General features: G+C 41.0%; 1 protein-coding gene across 2 annotated transcripts in view; it reads left to right on the top strand.

Annotated features, from left to right (window-relative positions):
- The window catches only part of LOC134354273 (protein inscuteable homolog), a 433,993-nt gene that overhangs the window by 244,109 nt on the left and 164,611 nt on the right, over window positions 1-25,273 (top strand). The gene's annotated exons all lie outside the window — the stretch shown is intronic.

Below are 25,273 nucleotides of genomic sequence, written 5' to 3' on the forward strand. Positions count from 1 at the left end.
TTTGTCCAAAATACATTACCTCCGACAACAACGAGCCTCTGGTTTCTTACGAAATTTCCTTTTCATCATATGTACAGTAGGCATGGATGGTATTGTTGGCACTTTTGTTTCAAAACCTTCTAATTGGTTACCAACATTTCATCAAAAACTGAGATTTACTCTGATCTTCCGATGAGACTGCATGTACTGTTTGAATCAACACTGAGGAACGTCTCTTCATATAAGTTGACTGTCTGCATTTACAATGTTTAATCAAGCAAATGTCCATAAGTTTACATTCAGAGTGGATATTATTTTAACAACTTGGTTGTGTACATAGAAGATGTGATCAATAAGTTTGATGATGATGGAGAAATTGGTGGTGGTGTGGATAGCAAAGAAGCTTGTCTCAGACTGAAGCCACGTTTAGCTCATTTGAAAAGCTTGGTGGAACATTGGCACATGGAATTTAGTCTGAACAAATGTGAGCTGACACATTATTGGAAGTCAAATATCAGCAGTACCTATATGGTAAATGACAAGTACAACAAGGAGACCAAGGAGGCCAAGTTCATTGTACCTGAAAATGGCAACACAGGTGAACAGAGTGGAGAGGAAAGGCATAGGACACACTTGCCTTGGGCTGGGACATAGAATATAAGAGTCTGGATATTATGTTGCAAATTTATAAAATACTGGTTAGGCCAACCTGTATACAGTTGTGGCTGTCACACAATAGGAAGCATGTGATTGCGGTGGAGGAGGTGCTGAGGAAATTCACCAGAATGTTGCCTGGTTTAAAAGACTTTAGTCATGGCTTGATTTGTTTTCTCCTGAGGGAAGGAAATTGGGAGGTTATCTGATAGGTTTATAAAATTCTGAGAGGATTAGATAGGATAGATCGTCAAAATCTTTTCCTTGGATAAGGGAAGGAAAAGCATAGTTTCAAGATGAGAAGGAGTTTTAAAGGTGATCTGGGGGGTAATTTTATTTTACAAGGAGGATGATTGATATCTGGAACTTGGGGCCAGGAGGGGAGGTGGAATTAGATAAAATCACTGTTAAGGAGACCTCCTGTCCCATGATCCTCTCATCCCTTTTGCCAATCACCTGTCCAGCTCTTGGCTCCATCCCTCCACCTCCTGTCTTCTCCTATCATTTTGGATCTCCCCCTTCCCCTCCCACTTTCAAATCTCTTACTAACTCTTCCTTCAGTTAGTCCTGACGAAGGGTCTTGGCCTGAAACGTCGACTGTACCTCTTCCTGGAGATGCTGCCTGGCCTGCTGTGTTCACCAGCAACTTTGATGTGTGTTGCTTGAATTTCCAGCATCTGCAGAATTCCTGTTGTTAAGGAGACATTTATATAGATACTTAAATTAAGAAGAGTAGAAGGGTGAGGCTCTAATGCAGGTAAAATGGGGTTTATGCAGATGAATAAAAATGTTGGCGTAGGAATAATAGGCAAAATGCCCCTTCTCTGTATGACACAACTTTGTGATTCTATGATTGTACAATCAGCTAGACTTTAAAACCCACTGTCATCGTTCTAACATTCGTAAAAAATTACAGAGCAAAAACCAACCATTAGTCACTGGCAATGAAGTTATTGGCAGAGCTGCTATGCATTTTTAACAATTCTGTTCTTATGGTATTCTGCTTGATCCTGTTACTCCCTCTTAAAGTTGAGCACAAAGCAATAAAATTCCTTGTGGCATTATGGAAAAATATCAAACAAGCTAAATCACCAGATTATTGAATTAGCCTTATTAAATTGACAAAGTAATTCAATGCTGTTTCAAAAAGGACATTTTGATACAGAGGTTAGCATATCTGCAGAGCTGCTGGATGCAGGTGAAAAATCTACTTCAAAATTACACTGTCCACAGAGAGTTAAACAGTAATATGAAGTGAAAGGTGAGAGGAGAGTTGGGAAAAGAAGGGAGTGGAGAGTGAGATGTGGGGAAGTGAATTAACAGAAAGAGGGAAGAAGATAACAAAGAGGAAAAAATTGAGTGAAAGGCTTATTAAGCTGAGGCAGGAAAAATGCAGAGATGGAGGGATGTACTTGGTAGGATGCTGGATTGTAAGAGAATAACTGATCCTTATACCATGATTCGTTTCAATAGGTAATGTCTAACAAATCTTATAGTTTTTTGAGGAAGTTACCAGGAAAATGGATGAAGGCAAAACAGTGGATATCGTCTACGTGGACTTTAGTAAGGTATTTGAAAAGGTTCCACGTAGGAGTCTCGTCAAGAAGGTTCAGTCACTCGGCATTCGGGTTGAAGTAGTGAATTGGTTTGGACATTGGCCTTCTGGGAGAATCCAGAGAGTAGTCATGGAGGATTGCCTCTCTGACTGGAGGCCTGTGAGTAGTAGTGTATCGCAGGGTTTGGTGCTGGGTCCTTTGTTGTCTGTCATTTATATCAGTGATCCGGATGGTAATGTGGTTAACTGGATCAGCAAATTTGAGGATGACACCAAGACTGGGGGTTTAGTGGACAATGAGCAAGGCTATCATGCTTGCAGAGGAAAATGCATCAGCTGAAAAAATGGGCGGAAAAATGGCAAATGGAATTTAATGCAGACAAGCATGAGGTTTTGCACTTCAGTAGGACTCAGCAGTGGTAGGTCTTACACAGTGAACAGTTTAGCATTTACTAAATAGAACAAAGTATCCCACATCACCATTTGGAGAATGGCAGTGAGATTTCCTGACGTTCCTTCGAACCTTATTGAAAATGGTAACTCAGATAAATATTTAAGTTGAGTAGTCAAATTGTAGAGCGCTATTTTCCACAAACAACACTTTTTAATGTACACTATCTGTACAGTTTATCATATGGGCTGTAGATCACTTTGCAGCTAAATAACAAAAGATATTGTGTAAATGCAAGCCTATTTTTCCTTTTTTACATGATCTTTCACAAATGTGCTTTTGGCAAAAGTGAGCATTCAGTACTTTCAGTTAGACTATCTTGGAGAAGGTTTCTATATGTTAGTTGAAAATCAACCAAAACTACCTGTAACAGAGAAGTTCTCCATGTAAAAGCATCATATTCAAATTAGGATAAGCAGCAGTTTGTTAGCTCCCCATCATGACAAAATTTATCCTGTATTTCTCAAAACATGTGAAGGAAACGTTCACTCCATATGGCCCTGATGTTTCCTGAAAACAAAAATAATCTTTTTCAGAGTCATAACTTATTCTTTGATATTGTAGATAAGCACTAATTGTATTCTATTTCTGGTATAGGAAGAGACAGTTCAGATCTTAATTATGACAGATATTCTTAGATATTTTGTATCAATTTAGTTCACTGGTATTTTTGTAATCTAGCTTCAATGATATTGTATTGTATTCAGTCTGTGATTTATCACGGGGGGATGGATAATTATAGCTTTACATCCTGAAAGCTGCTTGAAATTTTCAGTATTGATTGCAATGAAGTCATTTTCACTCAGTTCTGACCTCTCACAAGCATGTTTACCTAAGAGTGAAGGAGATTGCTGTAATGCAAAAAAAATCGACACAATAAAGTGGGACATTTAGAATGTTTTGAACAGCTTCAATTTTGTTTTCTAAGGATGTCTTTGTACCTAATACTTCTAAGCAGGAATTCAAATACAATTCAAATATGTTAATTATATATGTACAGATTTTTGTCAATGTTATCTTGAAATGAAGCTGTAATTTTAAAGCTTTAGAGCAGAATGTAAAAGAAGTTGGTGTGTGTGTTAACTATAACAAGAGGAATCCTCACCATTCTTTGTGTTTCCATGGTTAAGCATGACCCTTGTACTTGTAGCCTTCAACCATTTTTTCCAATAGCTAACAAGGTAAAGCGTAGGAAGCAGTTCTATAGCAACAACGAACATGTTGGAGGAATTCAGCAGGTCAGACAATGTCTATGAAAGGTAATGAGCAGTCGATTGTCCATTTCCCTCCACAGATGCCACCTGACTCATTGGGTTCCTTGTGTGTTTTGTATGTTGGTCCAGATTTTCAGCATCTGTGCTCTCTTGTGTCTCCAGATCCATTTCTATCTGTTTTTTTTGCCAGAAAACACACATTGAGAACTACACGAAGACAGTTATTAAGGTCACATGTCTATCACAATTTGTTTTTGTTTACTAATCAGTCAAGCTTAGACACAGCTAACTTCTCTACCTAGCCCCTGAATTATTCTCTCTCTATTTTGTTAAGTTTCAAAGAGGATTGATGAAGGTAACATAGTAGATGTTATCTCACAAATTTTCAGAAGAAAATTAACTTGCCCCTTATCTGAGAAAGAATGTGCTGACATCATAGAGGGTTCAAAGGAGGTTGACAAAAATGATTCCGAGATTGAAAGGCTTGTCATATGAAGAGCATTTGATGGCTCTGGGCCTGTACTCATTGGAATTCTTAAGAATAAGGGGTAACCTAAATGAAACCTGTTGAATGCTGAAAGGACTCGATAGAGTGGATTTGGAGAGCATATTTTCTGTGGTGGGAGAGTCCAGAGAACACAGCCTCAGAATTGACGGCATCTTTTTAGCACAGAGATTAGGAGGAATTTCCTTACCCAGAGAGGTGTGAATCTGTGCAATTCATTGCTACAGGTGGCTGAGGGGGCCAAACGTTTAGTTATATTTAAGGCAGAGGCTGATAGATTCTTAATTAGTCAGGACATGAGGGGCCGGGAGAGGCAGGAGATTGGGACTAAGAGGGAAAGTGGATCAGCCATGATGAAATGGCAGAGCTGACTTGATGGGCCAAATGGCCTATTTCTGCTCCTATATCTTATGGTCTGATGGCCTTAACAGGCTGAATAAAATTTCTGTCTGAAAGAATTGTTAGCAAAAATGAAACTCATCAATTTGAAAAGTCATTGAAGGCATGGATAAGAATTTGGCTTAGGAACGAAAGGCAGAGGGCCAGACCAAGAAATTGAAATTCTGACTAGAGAAAGGCAGACAATAGTCTTTCCCATGGGCAGGTGCTGGAATTGCTGCTAATTTTGATATTCATTAATAACTTGCATATTGGTTTAAAAGGTAAAATTTCCATTTATGTATGTGACATAAGTTAGTAGGAGTGGTACAAATGAGGGCATTTTTTTTTTGTGGTCACAAGGTGAAATGCAGATGTGCCGAGCAATAGGTCTTTTTGAAAAGAGGAACAAGGACGATAATGGAGGCAAAAGATTACAAATTTACTAAAGTGAAATAATCAGAGAGATCTGAATGTGCACTGAGAGTAGGCAAGGTAGTACCAGAATTCAATTAGGAAACCATATGGGATCTTGGGCTTTAGGACGGCATAAAGTCATGTTGAACCTTAAAAATAAATCCATTTAGACTTCATGTAAAATATTGCAAACATTTGGAAGATTTAGGCTGTAAAGTGAGGTTTAACTTGCCATTGGTGGTCTCTACTGCTTGTTAGTACTGAGGAATCAGTGTACAAGTCTGCTGTAGCCGGTTCATAACTCTGCCTTTAGTTCTATATCAGTACCTCCCAACCTTGTTTAGCCCACCGCTCCCATAAAGAACCTCCATACTTTCCAACACCCCTTTTAGGCACAACATAATTTCAGGCACCCCCATAGTGTAAAAACATGTTTACCATATGCTAACATGAGAAGCATGGTTCTGCTTTAAATTTTTATTTGTCTTTAGATCTAGCTTACACAGTACCTGTATGCTGTACAGCAGCTTCGATGCCAATGTGATCTTTCAGCTTGACGGTTTTTAGCAAGAGTTGAAATATCTGGTTCAAGTTGTGACAGCAAAAGCCTTAAGTCCCCATGTGTAACAATGTCCAAGCAGTTTCTGTTTTTTTTTGTGAGTATGTGGTTCACTGCACTGAAGCCTCTTTCAACCAGGTAGGAGGACGGAAATGCAATGAAGAGCAGTTTGGCTCTTCTCGAAAGACCATGAAACTTCATATGACTATGTAGCCAAATACCACAAAAGCCAACATTTTTAAAAAGTGTTTTTGCTTCTTCATTCTGAATTTTGACCGTTTATTCTTGCAAGCTAATTTCTTGTTCTTTCACCTTGCAAAGTAATAGGTTAATTACCCAGTCCAGAATTTCCAGATCGTTAAACTCCTTGAATCCATTCTGAAAATCCTTCTTCAGTGACTGCAGTGTAAGCAGTGCTCTTGTAAATCACCGTTGGTAAAAGAGAGTGCCATACTTCTCATGTAGGGAAACTGAGAACATTCTTCTCCCAATGATTTGTTCTTTTTTTTCCAATTTTCTGATAAAAGTGGACACTGCACTTTTGGCCTGGATTAAATTGAAATTCTCTCCCTGCAGTTTCATATTTAGTCTGTTCATTTTGTCATACAGACTGGCTAGGTATGCCACATCTCCACGTAAAAGTTTGATCTTGTTTACCAAGCTCTTGTCGACTTTGATCAAAAATTCAACCACAGTGTCAAAAAGATCAATAAAAGATTTTAAGCAGCAGCCTTTTGACAGCCAATGCACTTCAGTGTGAAGAAGCAAGTGTTCGAGCTCTATTCTCTGTTTAATTTAATGAGCTTTAATTTTGTTTATAGCAGATATTACAAGAGGCACGCTTGACAAAAGTCACTCCCTGCAGTTTTTGGCTGTGAGATTTGACGATGAATTACACAATGGATTGTAAACAGGCTTGGAATTTCTTTTTTCATAAATGCCACTAAACCAGCTTGGTGACCTGTCATATATGGTGCTCCATCTGTTGCACAAGAAATCATGTTCCTAATTCCATTTTGAGCTCATCAGAGATTGATTCTCTGCTGATATTTCTTTTTAACTTTTTGTTGTTGTTCAGTCGTTAAGTCGAGTCTGACTCTTCATGACCTCATGGACCATAGGGCCCAGAGGGTTTTCATGGGAAGAGATGGAAGTAGATTGCCAGGCCTTTCTTCTGTGCAGATACTGCTGCTGGCCAGGTTGGGACCCGGCTGGGTTTGAACTCAAAACCGTCTGCATTGAAGTCCAGTGCTGATGCCAGTACTCCACCAGCCAGCCTTTTTAACTTTTTACAGAAGAGAATCTCTTCAAAAACTTTTCCATTTGTGATATTAGCCATTAGCAATGCCTCATTGTCTTGCACAGTTGACTCATCCAGTTGCATCCCAAATCCTGTCTATTGTAGCTCTGTGCATAGTTAATACTCAATGTCTTTACTCATTTCGTCAATACGATGAGCTACAGAGTTATTACTCAGAGGAATTGATTTTAAAATACTGGTATCCGTTTTGAGAACAGTGGTGAGCACTTTTGATACAGCGGGCATTATTAATCTTTCACCAGCTGTATGAGATTTTCCACACTTCGCTATCATTTTGGAAATGTTATAAGAAGCAATGAGATCACCATCAAGGTCACTTTTAGCTTTCTTGGCAAATGACTGGAGTGTGCAACACTTTTCAAGTGCTTCTTTCATCTTCTGGAACTGAGTAATACCATAAGTAGCCTTTTCAGGGTGTCTTTTACGGAAGTGATCCTGCAATCTTAATGGTTCCATGCCTTTATGAGGTGGTACATTGGGCGTCGCTGATCTGGCAGGAACAGAATAAAACCATACTCCAGATGTGTAACATTGTATTGATGCACCTACTGTAGTTTCTGTTTCTTAGCAGAATTAGAATTTAAGGCTTCACCAGCAGTGGCGTATCTAAGGTATGGCAAGTATGGCACGTGCCCTGGGCGCCACTTGAAGGGGGGGGGCACCACTGAGCAGTTTCTATTAAAGTCAGACAAGCCATCCTCGGATAGTGAAAAAAGAATTTTCTTCAGCTGTATGATCTGTCTTTGATTATCATGGGTGAGAAGCACTAGGATGGCCTTATTTCAGAGCATTGTGTAAGAAGACCATGAAACGTTTCTTCACGAAGAAGAAGGGAAGTGGAGCTGAAGGACGGAAGAGACGAAAGTTGGAGGCAGAGGAAGCCAAGAAGTTGAGCAAGTTCTTTATGTCCTTCTTTGAAAAGCCCGGAACAAGTAGTTTGACGCGTTCCATGGAGTCGCCTGCACCTGCTACAAGTTTGTTAGAATCAGAAGTTGGATCAAGTACAAATGCGTCACAAGCCGAGGAGGTGAAGATGGATAAATCTGAGTATGACGAGATTAAGAGTGAAGCTGCCACAGAGAACGTGGACATGACAGGAGGGGAAGACAATGATGGTGGTGGTGATGTTGAGTTTATTGACGAGATTTTACCTGACGAGATTGAACCTGATGACACTGAACCTAGTGAACTGGATGGTGTCAAAGAGCCTCGAACTGTCATACCAGAAGTGATTGAACAGCATGACATTGGACTTCTGAATTTCGACAAGGATACTGGAAAAAGCAATTCTGCCTGAGAGGTTGAGAACAGAAATAATAAAGCTGGGTTCGAAGTATTTCCAGAACAATTTGGGGCCTTTCCTACCAACAAATAACTGCTCAATGAACAAAACTTGGTTCAAGAGGAAATTGAGAAATAGTTGCGGTGAGGGAGTGACTCGCTCATGACTGGTCTATTCCCCTTCTAAAAAGTCTGCATTTTGTATCTGTTGTCTTCTCTATTCCCAGTCAGACCATCAGTCCTCATTGGAGCAGGAAAGTGAATTCAACCAGTGGAAAGCACCTGAAAGGATTAGTGTTCATGCAAATGCCAAGAATCATCAGGAATGCTTCACACAGTGGAAAGAAATGGGAAGAAATTTAGCTGGAAACAGAGGAGTTATTGACTCGGTATTTCAGTCATGGATTGAGAAGGAAAAGAAGAAGTGGCGTGATACCTTGACGAGAATCCTTCACTGCATAAAATTCCTTGCGACTCAGAACCTGGCTTTGCGAGGACACAGGGAGTCGCTTCAGCTAGATGATGACTCCAATGTGAGAAATTTCCTTGGCTTCCTGAAACTACTGGCCATCTTTAACCCTGTGATAAAAGAACACCTCACTCATTTGGAAAGTCATCCTGGATCCACGTCTTATCTTTCATCAGATGTCTAGAATGAATTCATCCACATGATGACATCCACTATTTGCCAGAGTTTACTGAGAAGCATTCGTAAAGCCAAGTACTATGGTCTCATGTTCGACTCGACTCCTGATCAGGCACACCGTGAGCAGATGTCAGAAGTAGTGAGATATGTGGAAGTTGATTTTGAGAGGAAAACAGTCTGTGTTAGAGAGACCTTCCTTGGTTTTATCCAGATAAGCCAGGAGGATGCTGAAAGCTTGGTTGAAGACATCTTGAAACAGATAGGGAAGGATGAAATGGAGCTACAAGATTGTTGGTCACAGTACTATGACAATGCTACTGTGATGGCTGGACACAGGAGTGGTGTTCATCAAAGAATATGTGAGAAAAACAACCTGGCAGTGTTTGTGAATTGTGACAATCACTCACTCAACTTGATCGGTGTACATGCAGCCAAGCAGGATATAATGATGATCACGTTTTTTGGAACCGTCAAAGCTCTCTACATGTTTTTCTCTTGTTCAACACAGCACTGGGAAAAACTCAAAAACGCCAAGCCTGTGGTTGTTAAGTCGGAGTCTGAAACCAGGTGGAGTGCAAGGACAGAAGCAGTGAAGCCCGTCAACAAATACCTTGAGGAGATACTTCAAAATCTCCAGGACACAATAGACAATGAAAATGGGACCAGTGAAACAAGAAGTGACACAAAGCAGCTGTACAACCGTATGTTGAGTTACGATTTTCTGATTTTGCTAGGATTTTGGAACAAAGTACTCATTCGCATTGACCATATTCAAAAGAGGCTGCCGGATCCTAGCATGGACTTCCATGATGCTACCTTGGATTTGAAAGCCCTCCGAGATCATTTTCATGATGAAAGAGAAGTGTTGGTCAGTGAGTCACTCGAAGAAAGAGTCGGTCTCTATCAAGAATGGAATATTGAAGTTGACAGACATCAGAGATGAAAGAAACGAATGGATGGGCGAGGAGTTATAGTGAGAGGGATAGAGGGAGAAAAAAGAGAGGAAAAAAGGGGGAAAGAAAAAAAAAATAAATAAGGGATGGGGTACGAAGGGGAGGTGGGGCATTAACAGAAGTTAGAGAAGTCAATGTTCATGCCATCAGGTTGGAGGCTACCCAGACGGAATATAAGGTGTTGTTCCTCCAACCTGAGTGTGGCTTCGTCTTGACAGTAGAGGAGGCCATGGATAGACATGTCAGAATGGGAATGGGATGTAGGATTAAAATATGTGGCCACTGGGAGATCCTGCTATCTCTGGCGGACAGAGCATAGGTGTTCAGTGAAACGATCTCCCAGTCTGCGTCGGGTCTCGCCAATATATAGAAGGCCACATCAGGAGCACTGGACGCAGTATATCGCCCCAGCCGACTCACAGGTGAAGTGTCGCCTCAGCTGGAAGGACTGTCTGGGGCCCTGAATGGTGGTAAGGGAGGAAGTGTAAGGGCATGTGTAGCACTTGTTCCGCGTATTTCACGCACATCTGCTCTCACTCTATCCTCCCGCCACCCCACTAGGAATAGGGTTCCCCTGGTCTTCACCTACCACCCCACCAGCCTCCGGGTCCAACATATTATTCTCTGTAACTTCCACCACCTCCAACGGGATCCCACCACTAAGCACATCTTTCCCTCCCCTCCTCTCTCTGCTTTCCACAGGGATCACTCCCTACGTGACTCCCTTGTCCATTCGTCCACCCCCCCATCACTCCCCACTGATCTCCCTCCTGGCACTTATCCTTGTAAGCGGAACAAGTGCTACACATGCCCTTACACTTCCTCCCTTACCACCATTCAGGGCCCTATTATCATTATTAATGATAATGATCCATCATTAATCTATCATGGCTATCAGATGTTGACGACGGCAGCGAGTTGGGATGGATAGAATGATGGTAGCGGCATGCATAGGAATGGCAAGGTGAAGCTGAAGACGATCACAACAGCAAAAATTATGTTGTCAAGGATTCAGATTGGAATCTGAATGTTAGTTGGGATAAAGCTGGTGTTTGGCAAGCTACCTTTATATTATTCCAATTAATGTGATTGACCAATCACGTAAAATCTCATAATCCCCAAAGATGGTTCTTGTCCGCACATTTGAAGCCGAGGTAGCTTTGAACACCTTGAGAGGAATCCTGGAGGTCAACAGTTCACTGATTGGCTCTATTTCATCAAGCAACACACATAAAATGCTGGAGGAACTCAGCAAACCAGGCAGCATCTATGGAAAAAAGTACAGTTGATGTTTCGGCCTGAAACCCTTCGGCAAGATGTCCTGAGTTCCTCTAGCATTTTGTATGTGTTGCTTGGATTACCAGCATCTGTAGATTTTCTCTTGTTTGTGGCTCTATTTCACCGTTTGGTTCCAGACAGCGCTGTATCATTGCGTGACCTGTTTTCCGTAGATCTGCAGAGAAATTTGAAGGGGTGTACTTGGCTTGCCAACTGTTAAATTGCATGAACTCATTCCATGCCACAAGTCAAGAGGATCTGTTGGACACCCTGGTTGCTAATTTATGCATCCCCAATAATGTCTGTTTGGTTGGTAAGGTCCGATGAGATTGCTGAGTTTCAGCTGGTTGTGAAGACGAGTGCTCACCGCCCGCAGAGCTATGGTTCTTCCTGTGTTCCAGTGCCTCTTCCTTTTCTTTTTGGAAGTGCCTGTTCTGCAAATGGTTGGTCAGGTCTCGTGCCTCAAGTTACTGTCTGCTTACCACCCACCCCTTCAACCCTTCTGAGGGTTTCAGCCCAAAACATCAACTGTACTTTTTCCCATAGGTGCTGCCTGGCCTGCTGAGTTTCTCCAGCATTTTGTGTGTGTTGCTCAGATTTCCAGAATCTACAGATTTTCTCTTGTTTGTGAAGTGAGCTTACGATACTCATTAATGAAACTAAAGTACTTTGAATTTTCTTACAAACAGAATAATGCACTGTACAGAAAGATGGCCTGTATGTTAACATTACTAGAACCAAACTTACATTGTATTGAAACAGGTGAAATTAATTAACTTTTCAAAGCCAAAAGTTAGTGGACATCCATCCCATGATTATGGAGGGACAGCATCCACTTATATCACATATACTAATTCTGTCAAGAATTATTCAGGGAATATTTTATTCTGTTATACAGTTTGTGGGATGTCTTTGATTCCTTTTATTCTGGCCAGAATCCATTGCAAGTCCACCATCAAAGGTATGATGTTGCTGTGAGTTTGGCATTTAGGCAAGAAGAGAAGACGGAATAATGGAAGCATGGATAACTTGAGGAGTAGTATTGTGATGAGCAAAAAGGTGAGTCATAAGTGGGGAGAAAAGCTTTATCTATAATCACATGGTTAAGATCGGACCTGAGTAATGTCAGTTTTACTAAAGGAACACAATCATTAGAAGAGGATGATGTGCTCACACATGTCAAAAATAGCATAGATAATGCACTATACTTCACCATCACAAAGACTTTGGGAGGATTGATTGGATCTGTGACAGGTATAGAGACTTGAATGCAGTGGTTCAGGTAGCGAAATGGGAGAGTGATTGGCAAAATGTGTGGATTTTTAATCATTAACTTAGAATAAGGTTTACAAAAGAACTGGATCTCTCTCTGCAAATGCAACATGAATCCTGGCTGAATGAGGTAATGTGAACTGCTCATATAACCTGTGGAAAGTTACTTTGGCACATGTGAGATGCACATGGACTGGTCACCTCCTTGAAACAAAAATAAGAGGGAGCAATGTCGTGTTCTTTGCTTCAATTGCCTGTGAAATTATGTTACAGCTGAATGCAACAAAAGTTCCTGTACCAACTTTTTATGACCCTTAGCAAGATGACGCTGCTTACCTCAAAGTTCAGACTAGTGCGATTAGTTTGAACAATGCTCAATAGTATGGCAAGATGCATCTTAAGATTTGAAGCAGAAGAATAAACCATGAAAAGAATAAGAGAAGTTTACTTCTAAAATTACTTTTGTATGTTTCTGCATATCTGATTGTATAATATAGAGACTGTGGGCTGGATTAAGTATTGGCCAATCCGCGCTTCCAGAAACACTGAAAATATGTCCAACTTGTCTTTTGATTTTGAAATTTAGTTATTTACATTTGATATTTTTATTTGCTTTTGTTTTACTTTTTATTAGTTATGGGTTTTTGACATACAAAAGTTTTTTTTATTAAATGATATGAAAGTTAAGTTTAAATCTATACTGTATCTGCTTAAACAAAAACAAGTTAATTTATTTGATAAAGGCTTTTGTGATCAAATTTGCCAGTGCTCAGAAATCACATTCATATGCGTTGCTTGACAAAGTTGTCTTGTTCTGTGAGCTGCTCATAAAAATGACATTTTGATTCCTTGATTTATTAGTAGATTATTTATTTATAAATCCATCAGAAAAATGTAAATATGTGGTTTTCAATATGATGTGCTAACAGTTCATAACCTTTCTACAACCTGGTTTTATGCCACATTTCAAATATAAAGGAAAAGATTTCAGAGTTTTGCATGTTAGAATAATACTATCCAGGCATTAAGAGGAGGTTCTAATTGTGTATAATAGTGCCAAGAATATAAATTTAGGTACTGTTTTAAACACAAGGAAATTTATTCATACTGCAGAATACAAGGATGCAGATTGTTAATATACTAGACTCTCAGAGTTAGATGTATTAACTGGTTTAAACTATAGTAGGTGACATCTCAGCTAAAATCAGACTAACAATTTCAAAGAAAGATCTCAATATTTGTTGTGCCTATATGCACACAGTCTGAATACCTGGCTGCAGTTTGTTAACATTTGATATGCAGTAGTTTGTTTCTTCTTGAGGAGAGCTGGACTTGTGCTAGATTCAGACACTTTGGCTGCTGGTGAAGTTGTGTGTAATAACGATACTTCATTAATTTAGCAAGTTATCTCGGTGGATAGGTAGAAAACCTGAATACTGTAGGTGGATATGTTGACAACTTTATGTGTGGGTAGGTTCTTATATAGTTTTACTGATGTACTTAAATTTAGACGCTCAGGATGAAACTAAAGGGATTTCCAAACCAAGTCTTGAATCTGTAACCCATCCATGTCCACCCCCACCCCCTAAAAGATCAATTGATCTTAATTGATCAAGATTTTGTCATCTTATTGTATAAATGAAAACAAAGTAAAAATGTATTCATGTGATATGTAGTGAAATCTAAAGCGTGAAAAGAGATGTGACACTGTTTGTCTCAATCCTTTCATGAATATGGAGGAGGTGTTCTTTGTAGAGAAACCCACAACCTACATAAGACAATAATTTATTAATGAGTAAAGCAGTCAAACTGTACAATTTGTGATAATGTAAGGACATGTCTAATCAGTGCCCCTCTATCATTATTGCAAATAAGTGCAAATATTCTGTTTTAGGTTTTCTATTACGCATATGTGAAGTCATTCACTAAGCATAATCACAGCAGGAATTTAAAAAAGTGTTATTCCTTTCAGTGCTGAATACTTTTGTAATGATTCTCATTGTGTAAAAACAGAATAAAATGGAAATATTCTATTTTTTTCAAGTGATGCCATTTTTAACAAGCCACTCAGTGACTCAAGAGTAGACAGCCACAACAGTTTTCAATCCAGAAGTAATTCGGCTGAAACTTCATACCATAAAAATAAATCTACAAAGTAGATTAAGACAAAACATCATGACTTAGAGATTCATAGAGTTGTGTGGTATGGAACGACGCGCTTCTGCCCTCTGAGTCTGCACGTACCATTAAGCAGCCAGGGGCAACTTACAGAGATGAATTGAACTACCACCTCGAATGGCTTTGTGATGTAGGGGGAAATAAGTACCTGGAGAAAATCAAGGAAGGTCATAGGGAGAACTGGCAAAATCCACACGCAGTTAGGACTGAACCCAGGTTATTATCAGTAGCCCTGTTGGCTGCAGCAACGTATGTTTCTCCAAAACACACGATGGGATGCCAAACATCCGGCGGTCTGATAGAACAAGTCCTGCCACATTGTTTACTGTTGACACTGTGAGGGATGAGCACATTACGTCAGCTGGGCAGATGTCAGGTGTATAATGACAGGGAGACCACCAGTTTGCCTCTGAAAGTTGGGAATTTTCTGTGGGGACTTACTATTTCATTGGAGCTTTACCTCCATCTCCTTGTCCCTATCTCCAAATGATTTCCTCCTACAATAGTCATTGTCCCTTAAACAGGATGCCCTATTATTTGCCAGATAAAGAGGGATAGAATTATATGAGTGTTAGGGAGATATGGACTAAATAGGATTTAACCCAGGCTGCTACAGGAGTCAAGGGAAGATTTTGCTGGGGCACTGACTGTGACATTTAAACATTCGTTGGACGCAAGTGAGGTACCAGGTAACTGGAGGATGGCATATTTAGTCCCCATTTTCAATAGAGGCCACAGGGAAAAACCTAGTAACTATAGACCTGTGAACATAATATCAATGGCAGAGAAAATACTTTATACTTTATTGTCGCCAAACAATTGATACTAGAACATACAATCATCACAGCGATACTTGATTCTGTGCTTCCCGCTCCCTGGATTACAAATCGATAGTGAATATTAAAAATTTAAATTATAAATCATGAATAGAAAATAGAAAAATGGAAGGTAAGGTAGTGCAAAAAAAAAACCCAAGAGGCAGGTCCGGATATTTCAAGGGTACGGTCCAGATCCGGGTCATGCTGGAAAATGCTGGAAAAAAGGGAGATTAAGGCCATAAGACCATAAGGCATAGATGCAGAATTAGGCCATTTGGCCCATCAAGTCTGCTCTGCCATTCAATCATGGTTAATCCTTTTATCCCTCCTCAGCCCCACTCCCCAGCCTTCTTCCCCTTAACTTTGATGCCGAGAATCCTCTCCAATCCATTTCTCCCCATGCAAGCAGGAAATATTGAGCCTGATATCTACCCTCTTGTTATTATCAAATTACATACATGTCACTATATACTATCTTGAGATTCATTTTCCTGCAGGCATCCACAGAAAAATAAAGCAACACAATAGAATTTATGAAAAGCAACACAGAAGCACAACTAACAAACCAATGTGCAAACAAAGGCAAACTGTGCATTAAACTAAACTAATAAATACCATTGAGAACATATGTTCTAGAAAGTGTGCCTCATGGAATCGGTTCAGAGTTGTGATGATTGAAATTATCCACACTGGTTCAGGAGCCTGATGGTTGTACATTTCCTGAACCTGATGGTGTGGGACCTCAGGTACAAAGTTCAAAGTTCAAAGCAAATTTTATTATCAGAGTACATATATGTTACTACATATACCTGCTGAACCTCCTGCCGGATGGTAGTAGCGAGAAGGGAGCACGCCCTGATAAAGACCCTGATAAATGGTGAAAAGCAGGAATCAGTAGAGGAGGAAACAGGGTGTTTGGAGACCTGAACGGGGATCATTACAATGTCACAGACAAGTACAGCGAGGCCAGTGGAATGCTGTTCTTTATCAGAATCACTGACAAATATTGTGACATTCATTGTCTTGCAATAGCAGTCTACCGAACAGGAAAACAAAGGAATATAAATTTTACTAAGATATAAAATAAAGCAAAATTCTGATAATCTGGGACTTTGGTGCTTGACTCTCCAGCTCACTGGTTGCCACTCCTATTTATTACTAAATACATCTTTGTTTACTTATTTGAGTATCTCTTTTTCTTCAGCCCTTTACAGTACTGTGCAAAAGTCTTCGGCACATATACCGTATATACCGTAGCTTTTGCACTTTTGCACAGTACTGTATTCATCAATGAGGAGCAGACAGGGAGTTTGTAAATCTGGCAGGAGCAAAGGATGTTGGGAATGGTGAGGGTGGAGTGCCGTGGGAGGGGTGTGGGACAGGTGGCAGAGAGGGAGTGCCAGGGGGAGGCTGGTGTGGGTGCGGACGCACCCAGCCCTGAGGCACCAGGCAAGGTTATTTGATTCTAAACAATTGGTTTATTGATCATTACAGAATGTCTCTCTGGTGCTTCCCGTTCCCTATCATCTTCCTTGCCCCTTTTCCCAGGCATGATTCCCCTCTCCCTGTCCCCTTCCTACTCTCAGTCCACAATAGGGATCCAAATCAGAATCAGGTTTATCATCACTCACATACGTCATTAATTTTTTTTTAGTGGCAGCAGTAAAATACAAAATATAAAATTACTGCAGTACTGTGCAGAAGTCTAAGGCTCCCTAGCTATATGCGTATATGTGCCTAAGACTCTTTCCCAGGACTGTACCTCTTCCATCTTTCCCCCCTCCCCCACCCACCCATCTTCCCCTTCACCTGATCCCCTCCCAATCTGCCAGCTCATACTCCCCCCTCCCTCGCCCACCCCCTCACTCTGCCTTCCTGCCCCCCTCCCCTCCAGTGAAGGGTCTCGGTTTGATAGGTCGACTGTCTATTCGACTCCACAGATGTTGCCTGACCTTCTGAGTGCCTCCAGCACATTGTGTGTGTTCCTCCTTTATTTCACTTACTCTTAAAACACATTACACACATGGTACATTAACGTATTTTCCGTTAAGAAGGGACTATACAAACATTGAGGAACTCAGCAGGTCAGGCACCATCCATGGAGAAAAGTAAACAGTCTATGTTTTGGCCCGAGACCCTTCATTGGGACCGGAAAGGAAGGGGGGAGGAGCCAGACTAGGAAGGTGGGGGAAGGAGAGGAAGAAGTACAAAATGGCAGGTGGTAGGTGAAACCAGGAAAAGGGGAGATGTGAAGTAAAGAGCCGAGAAGTGATTAGTGAAAGAGATAATGGGCTTGAGAAGGGGGTATCTGATAGGACAGAAGACCATGGAAGACAGGGAAGGGAAGGAGTACTAGAGGGAGGTGATGCGCAGGTAAGATATGAAAGGGCAACAGGAATGGGAAGTGGTGAAGGGAGGGAGGGAGCTCCCACCAGAAGCTCGAGGACTCGATGTTCACGCCATCAAGTTTGAGGCTACCCAGACTGAATATAAGGTGTTGCTCCTCTAACCTGAGTGTGGACTCATAGTGGCAGTTGAGGAGGCCATGGACTGACATGTCAGAATGGGAATTGGAAATGGAATTGAAATGGGTGGCCACTGGGAAATCTTGCTTTTTATGGCAGACAGAGGGGCTCGACAAATTGGTCTTCCAATCTATGTCAGGTAGTTTGGAAAGGCAGGGATTAATCAGAGAGCGAACATGACTTTGACAAAAGCAAATCGTCTTTGACCAACTTAATTGAATTCTTTGTGGAATTGACGTAGTGTATCTAGGAGGGCAGCAGAATAGATGTTACTTACATTGACTTTCATAAGAGTAGTGGTTAGCACAGTACTTCACTGTACCAGTGGCTGCTGCCAGTCAGAGCTTGTATGTTCTCCCCGTGACAGCATGGGTTTCCTCCCTGTGGCCTGGTTTCCTCCCACAGTCCAAAGATGTACTGGTAGGTTAATTGGTCATTGTGAGTTGTCACATGATTAGGCTCGGATTAAATTAGGGGATTGCTGGGTTGCTCAGCTCGAGGGGACAGAAGGACCCATTCCGTGCTGTCTCTCAACAAATAAATAATTTTGTCAAGATCCCATATAGGACACGTGTTCAAAAGTTTAAGATCCATAGAATCCACTGTGACTTGACAGACTGCACCCAAAATTTGCTCGACCATAAGGAACAGAGAGATGACGGTAGAGGATTAGATCCAATTTTGAGATTAGATATCTGTGACTAGTTGCTGCCACACACGTGCACTCAATGGCCACTTTATGAGGAGGTACCTAATAAAGTAGTCACTGAGTGGGTATCTCCCTGATGATTGTCTTGGAAAGTTTGAACTTGCAACTACGTTGTTCATTGTAGAGGGTCACGTAGGAAGGGGTGTTTCTGAAGACTCTGTGAGGGTCAGCCTTCTGATAAGGGCATGTATTTGTTCTTACCCCAAATTCCCCAACTTGACCTTCATGGCCACTGCCACCAGTAGTGTTTCCAGTGAATGAGCGGAGAGATGCTGGAGGAAAACTCCTGGAAATATAATTTGTGGATTTAAGGTGCGTGAGCAACCTACAGTGAGTGCTGAAGCCTTCCAGATAGTGGTTACAATGTCAGCAGAGCGTCCCTTTAAACTGATACAAATGAAACACAATACAGAGTATTTAGTTGCACAGTAATTGAAAACTGAGATCTTACTTTGTGCCCATAAACTCTGGGTTATAGTCAAGAAGAGCAGAAATGAGTGTTGAGCTACATGTGATTTAATTAAGTGCAAGTCTGCTGCTGGGAAAATGTCAGAGGCACTAAGGTGAAATGAGGCTGGAAGTGTCCAGGTCATTTTCACAGCTGGGAGTGAATTCACCAGACCTGATAGCTTGGATATTCTAACCTGGAAAAATATCACATTGAGGTGCAATTTTCTCACAGAAAACTGATGTCAAAGAATGCAGTTTCAAGCAAAATATGCATTTGGATGTCTTCAGGTTGTTAATAGGTCTTATGCGAGTACAAGTTAGTTTTCGCAGGCTCATGATTTCTTTTTACGTAATCACTTTGTTGTGCATTTCATACTGTTTGTAAATCCAAAAGTCTAATTATCTCTGCCATGATTTTATCTGGATACACAGTTCACTCCAACCCTTCCCACTGATTTTCAAATATACTCTTGCTCTATGCTGCCAAACTCCAAGCAAAAAAAACATATTGGCAGAGCGAGAACTCATGCCAAATCACTTCCTTTTCGGCATGAGGAGTGGTGCATAACATCTTGTGCCCAATAAACTGGCCACTGAGTGCATATTTTTAGCCCATTCACTTCAAGGTTTAATGTGTTGAACTGGTGTTAGTAAGAAGGGCAGTTGGGCTTTCACGTAGTGAATCTAATTTCATGAGTCAACATGGCAGGGGTATTGATAGTCATGCAAGTTCCACTTTTCACCCATTGTCCTTCCTACATATTGCCTTACGTTTCAATAATCAAGTCTGGCTCTGCCCTTGTGCAGGTTGGGGAGCCTTTTATAAGCATCAATGAGAGTATTGGCCAGACTAATTCAACAGTTAGAATATAGAAGCAAGGAGAAGGGGTTGTATCATGTGGCAGTTCAGTGGGAGAAAGAGGGTGAGTACAGATCTGCTGAGGCACATGTATGTGGGGTAGGTAGGTTTCTGTGGACTTCCACCTATTTAAACATTGTTAGATGTGAATACTTACATATATTGCATTTGTTTGACTGGCACCTGACAAGAAACTATTTAACTTTGTGTAGAATGGTGAAAAGTGAATAAATGTTCACAATGGTGACTGCACAAGACATGTTTACAGCAAGCTTAGGCAAGCTGTAGGGAAATGGATTTGGAACTTCACTTTGTTTGGGTGGACTGATGCTGCCTGAGGGAATCCTGCATCCAGGATAATATGGTAAGCATCTTCTAGAAGAATTGTACCAGAGCATGTTGGTGTAGCTCTACACTGCCACCATAGAAACCATCCTCACATCAGCCAGGCATTTCTCATTTAACCTCAAGCTTCCCAAACCAAGTCCTTGCAGTAGTTAAAATCCAAACAAAATACCTCCTTTTAACTGATTTCTGCATGACCAAAAGTGGAATAATTTTTGCCTGGAAGGACTTGTGCTCAAATGACCAAAACTAAAGAAAATAACTTCAGGAGGAACTACCTGAATTTCCTCCTGCCGCATAAGCTATGATTGGGTGGTAGAGAATCGAAGGAAGGAATTGTTGACATTTTGAGATATTTTGAGTTACAATTCTGAAGCTAGAGTTTTGTCCCAATGTCCTCAATTCCTCTACCATGACAGATGCTGCTCGACCCACAGAGTTCCTCAAGCTGTTTTTATTTTGCTCTAGATTACAGCTTCTAAAGTCTCCAATTTCTCTCTTATACTCATGTCATAGTTGTAGATATATTTAATTAAAATACTGTAAAATTTTTAAGGATTGTTGCTATAGGTCAAAAGAACATTATATCAATCAAACTCATCTATTCAAAGGTGGATCTCAAAAATTTAAAATATTGTGGCAATTAACAGCTGTAGCACTGTTCATTTCAAGCTCTGCATTCAATGAAATTGACACTCTAAACAAGTCTGTATTTTAAAAAAGTACTAGTATTACGACAAGCTCTTCCAATTTCGTTTATGGAAAATACAATGGCTTGTCACCTGAGCACAACAGCAACATACAGAATAATTCACTGACATCTTTTACCTCTTTAAATAAAAGCATACGTCAATCTCTTACGGGATTTGTTGGTTAATATCTTTTTGAACAGCATGTGTTCTCGGAGTATATCCTGATTATTTTTCACCTCATTCCCAGAGGGTAAGGGCAGGAGACTAGACTTGGAATTTAATTTTATCTGTCAGTCAGGGGTTCAGTTCCCAGAAACTTGCATGACTGGTTTCTAGGTCTTGCAAAATTGTGACATTTATTACTATTAAAACTTAGAAATAATTGCTCTTTTATAAAGAGTTATTAGAAATGGATCATGTAAGTAATTTATTAAATGAGATTGATTTTAATGACAGAGGATAAAAACCTCCCTGACAAATGAGGTTACTTATGTTTGTTAATCTCCTTAAGCCACTAAATAAAAATGGGGAGAAAGCATCTAACCAAATTGACTTCCCATCAGGTACTCATTGGTTTTTAAAGTGATTCTTTTATTTTTCCAGAAAGTTCTTTCACAAGATTCAAAATGAAAATTTACTTTATGTTACACAGCCAAGATCTCCTTCAACCCGCTGTCAGTTCCCATATTACAACTTCCTCACTTTCTGTGTATAGGTTAAGTCAGTGTAGTCTGTATTATACCTTCAGCAAAGTGTTGCATTGAGAAACTATTTCTCAGTGGCATGAAATGGTGAAATAACAGGCTTCCCAAGTCCACATAACTGAACTATTTATGAGCAAGTGTTACACTAGTTTTTAGAGGAATGCACTGAAGGTTTACAAGATCCCGTTAATATTACAAATATTATCATTTACTGTTTTAACTCTGCTCACAACTTCAAGATGACTTTGATTATTTGTTATGCTGTTCAGATATTTTTTTGTTGTTCACTTGAAGCTGATTGGTTTCTGTATCTCTTCGAATCTTCTTGGCTCAGGATTCAAGCACATTCATTGCTGTTGCAAATCTGTATCATAACCAAATGGAATCATGGTCCAGCTACCGTGTAAGCTGCCTAAGTTAATCTGCTACACATATCACCTTTACCAAAGGGCTACCCATGATGTCAGGGGGCAAATTTTGGTGCCAGTGCCTTCTCTCCATTTGGGGTCTGTTTGTGACCTGCTCCCCACTTGCCAGTCTGGGGAAGAAATGGCAAAGCCCTGTCCAATCCATCAGAAATCATCTCTCCGATGACGAAAATGCCAGTCTGTCGGTGGCTCCAAATTGCATGCTGCCTTTGCTCCAGTTCACCTCCTGTCATCCAGTAGATACGATGAGTGGTATCTGCTGTATGCTGGGGTCATTTATTGGGCACCAGCACTCTAGCCTCATCAAACTGGAAATGCCGATGACCCAATAGATCTCCTTCAATAGTTATAAAGAACAGGAGAAAATGTGTCCATGATATGATTGAAAGCAAGATGAATGGAAGGAGATTACAAATGTTACCTTTGGAGACCGATCCACTGACTAATCCTTTCATTTTGTAGAGCATCTAGCCTGTAGTTATGCCACTAGAAGCAGTTAAAACTTTTGTTACACACATGCATAGTGCTTGCATTTAAATAATTGATATGCCGTCTTCATGATTTTGTATATCACGTGCTCTGTTTGCAACTGAAGGAAAAAGGAGGGGGAGTGACAGCTTGTGCTTATTTTTCCCAATACTGAGAAAGAAACACATTCTCAATCTGGGATTGAATAGAATTTAAAGGATTAATGAAGGCAGAAAGGCCTTGCTGTTCAGGGTCAGATGCCTACCCTGACTAAGTTTAAATCTTCCTTTCAATGGGAGTCCTCTCTCTCACTGCTCCCCCTCTGTAATCAATGCTGCCCTTCGATTCTTCAACTATGTGCTCACTCAGACCCACTATCACAGCTACGTATCCATCCTGGGAGCTTGTCTTTGCCACCATCTTGTGCTGCATGGCTTCCAGATCTCTTGGCTTGGACCCACTGAAGACTCCAGGTACTCACATTCAATTCACTGCTTCTCCCACTGCATTCTATCTGCCACCATTTCTGACATGCAGAGATACCTGGTGGCCCTGTCCCAGTCTGGTCTCCTCTCTCCTCTGCCTGCAACAGGCCTCTCCAATATTTTATCCTCCACCAGATACATGCTTTCAACCACCGGATCTTCACCTTCCTCACATTCAGCCCGTCTCCAGACGCCAGATGCTACCATATCCAACTTCGATGGCCCTGGATGCCCCAGATGGTGATCCCTGCTGCCCACTGCTCAGACCTCGATTCCATCAGACATCCCCAGATTATGAATTTCTCTGAATCCATCCCCAGCCCCAAATGCTCCAGACACCTCTATAAAACTGACATCACTGACACCGGTTCTAGAAATCTGGGGCAGATCCAGAACCAAGATTCCTCTGCCACCATACCTTCAAACTGCCGATTGTGTGATTTCTAACTCTGACTGCAGCCTGAACCTTGACCACCAGCTCCTCCAGCAGATATTTTACACACTGCCACTGGACCCCCATCCCTTCCCCCATCACCACTGTAATCCTGTGTCTCTCACCCCCACCCCACCAACCCTAGTCAGCTCTTGCGTCCTTCATGCCTCCATCTTCCTCCCACCCCACCCCACCTTTCCTGAACACCCCAACCCTCCTCTGTTGTCAGATACTACCAACTCTCTTCCCCTCTCTGATCCCAGCACTCATCCATGCTGGGTCTTCACAATTCCCTCCGGCCTTCAACTCTCTGAGGTAGAATGTTCTGTCCTCAGTAAGGGCCTCACTTTTCTCCCCTTCAACTGCACCTCAGTGAGTTCGCACCCGCCAAGGCATCGAGCTGTTCTTCCATTGCCTCTGTCTCCAAGTCCACTTCTTTGATAAGGACTCCACACCCACATAGGTAACCCCTTCTCTCATCTCCAATCCTTCTCCTCTCTTTGGACACCCCGTTTTGGCTCTCTGCCTGCTCTGGATCATTTCATCTCTAATTGCTAATGAGCCATCAATCATCTCAATTTCAACACACCCCTCACCTACTGTAACCTGACCCCTTCTGAATACATTTGCTCTCCACTCTCTGCACCAATCCCAACCTAACCATCAAACACAAGGGTGCTGTTGTAGTGTAGCACACCGGCCTCTACCTTGCTGAGGCCAGGCACAAGTCTCATACACCTCCTCATACACTCCCCTCGAGCAGGACCCCACTCCACATCATCAGAAAACTCTCTCCAACACTATCATTGACTTCATCCACTCTGGAGAACTCCTAACTACTGTCACTAAACTTATAGTTCCCTTACTGCTTGCTTCGACCTCCTACCCAAGATCCCCAACCTGGACTGTCCGGTTACGCCTATTGTCTCTGCCTGCTCCTGCCCTGCTGAACTCGTGTCCTCATATCTCGATTTCATTTTTAAAAGTTTGCGTATTTAGATCTTCTAGTCTAAGGATGGGCTCCGAGGTAAGCTGCTGTTTGTATTTATATTCTTCACTGTCTTGAATTTTTGATTTACAGTGCAGCCAATACTTTCTGACATTTAGTTTATGATGGTATACTTTTATATTGATTTCTGCAGAACTGATTTCTCTGTATGCAGAAGGAAAGCCATATCTGGCTCAGAAAAAGAAGGGGTTTCAGTGTAGTATGAATTTTTCTGACTAAATCTATGAGTTGCTTGCTGCAATTTAACATAATATACAAATGGTTTGATAGAACATTTATTCTTCTCATGTCCAAAGAACAATGAGATAAGATAGCCAGCCCCAGGAGAACATCTTCCTTGAAATTAACATTCCTTATTATGTGACATTTGAGATCTGGCCACAATTTGCAAATGTAGTTGTAAAATTTTGATTCACTGTTTTAAATTCTGGATTGTTATGGTTCTGTGCTTTAGTTATAAGCCTCTGGAAACTTAAGGCTATGCATGAGCTAGCAAAGAGTAGGGGTAGATGAAAATTATGGAAATAGAGCTCAAAGTATTGGGATCATAGTAAAGAATTGGAGATAATGGAAGAGAGGAATCAAGGCACATTTTCAAGTGATTGAATATATCTAGAAGTGATCAAAAGGGTAGATGGAAATGTGAGAAAAGAGATGGATGTGAATGAATTGTGATATGAGATGAAGTAGGATTGGATACGAACATC

The sequence above is a fragment of the Mobula hypostoma genome, chromosome 11 (genome assembly GCF_963921235.1).
Source record: "Mobula hypostoma chromosome 11, sMobHyp1.1, whole genome shotgun sequence".
In the NCBI taxonomy this organism is placed as follows: Eukaryota; Metazoa; Chordata; class Chondrichthyes; order Myliobatiformes; family Myliobatidae; genus Mobula; species Mobula hypostoma.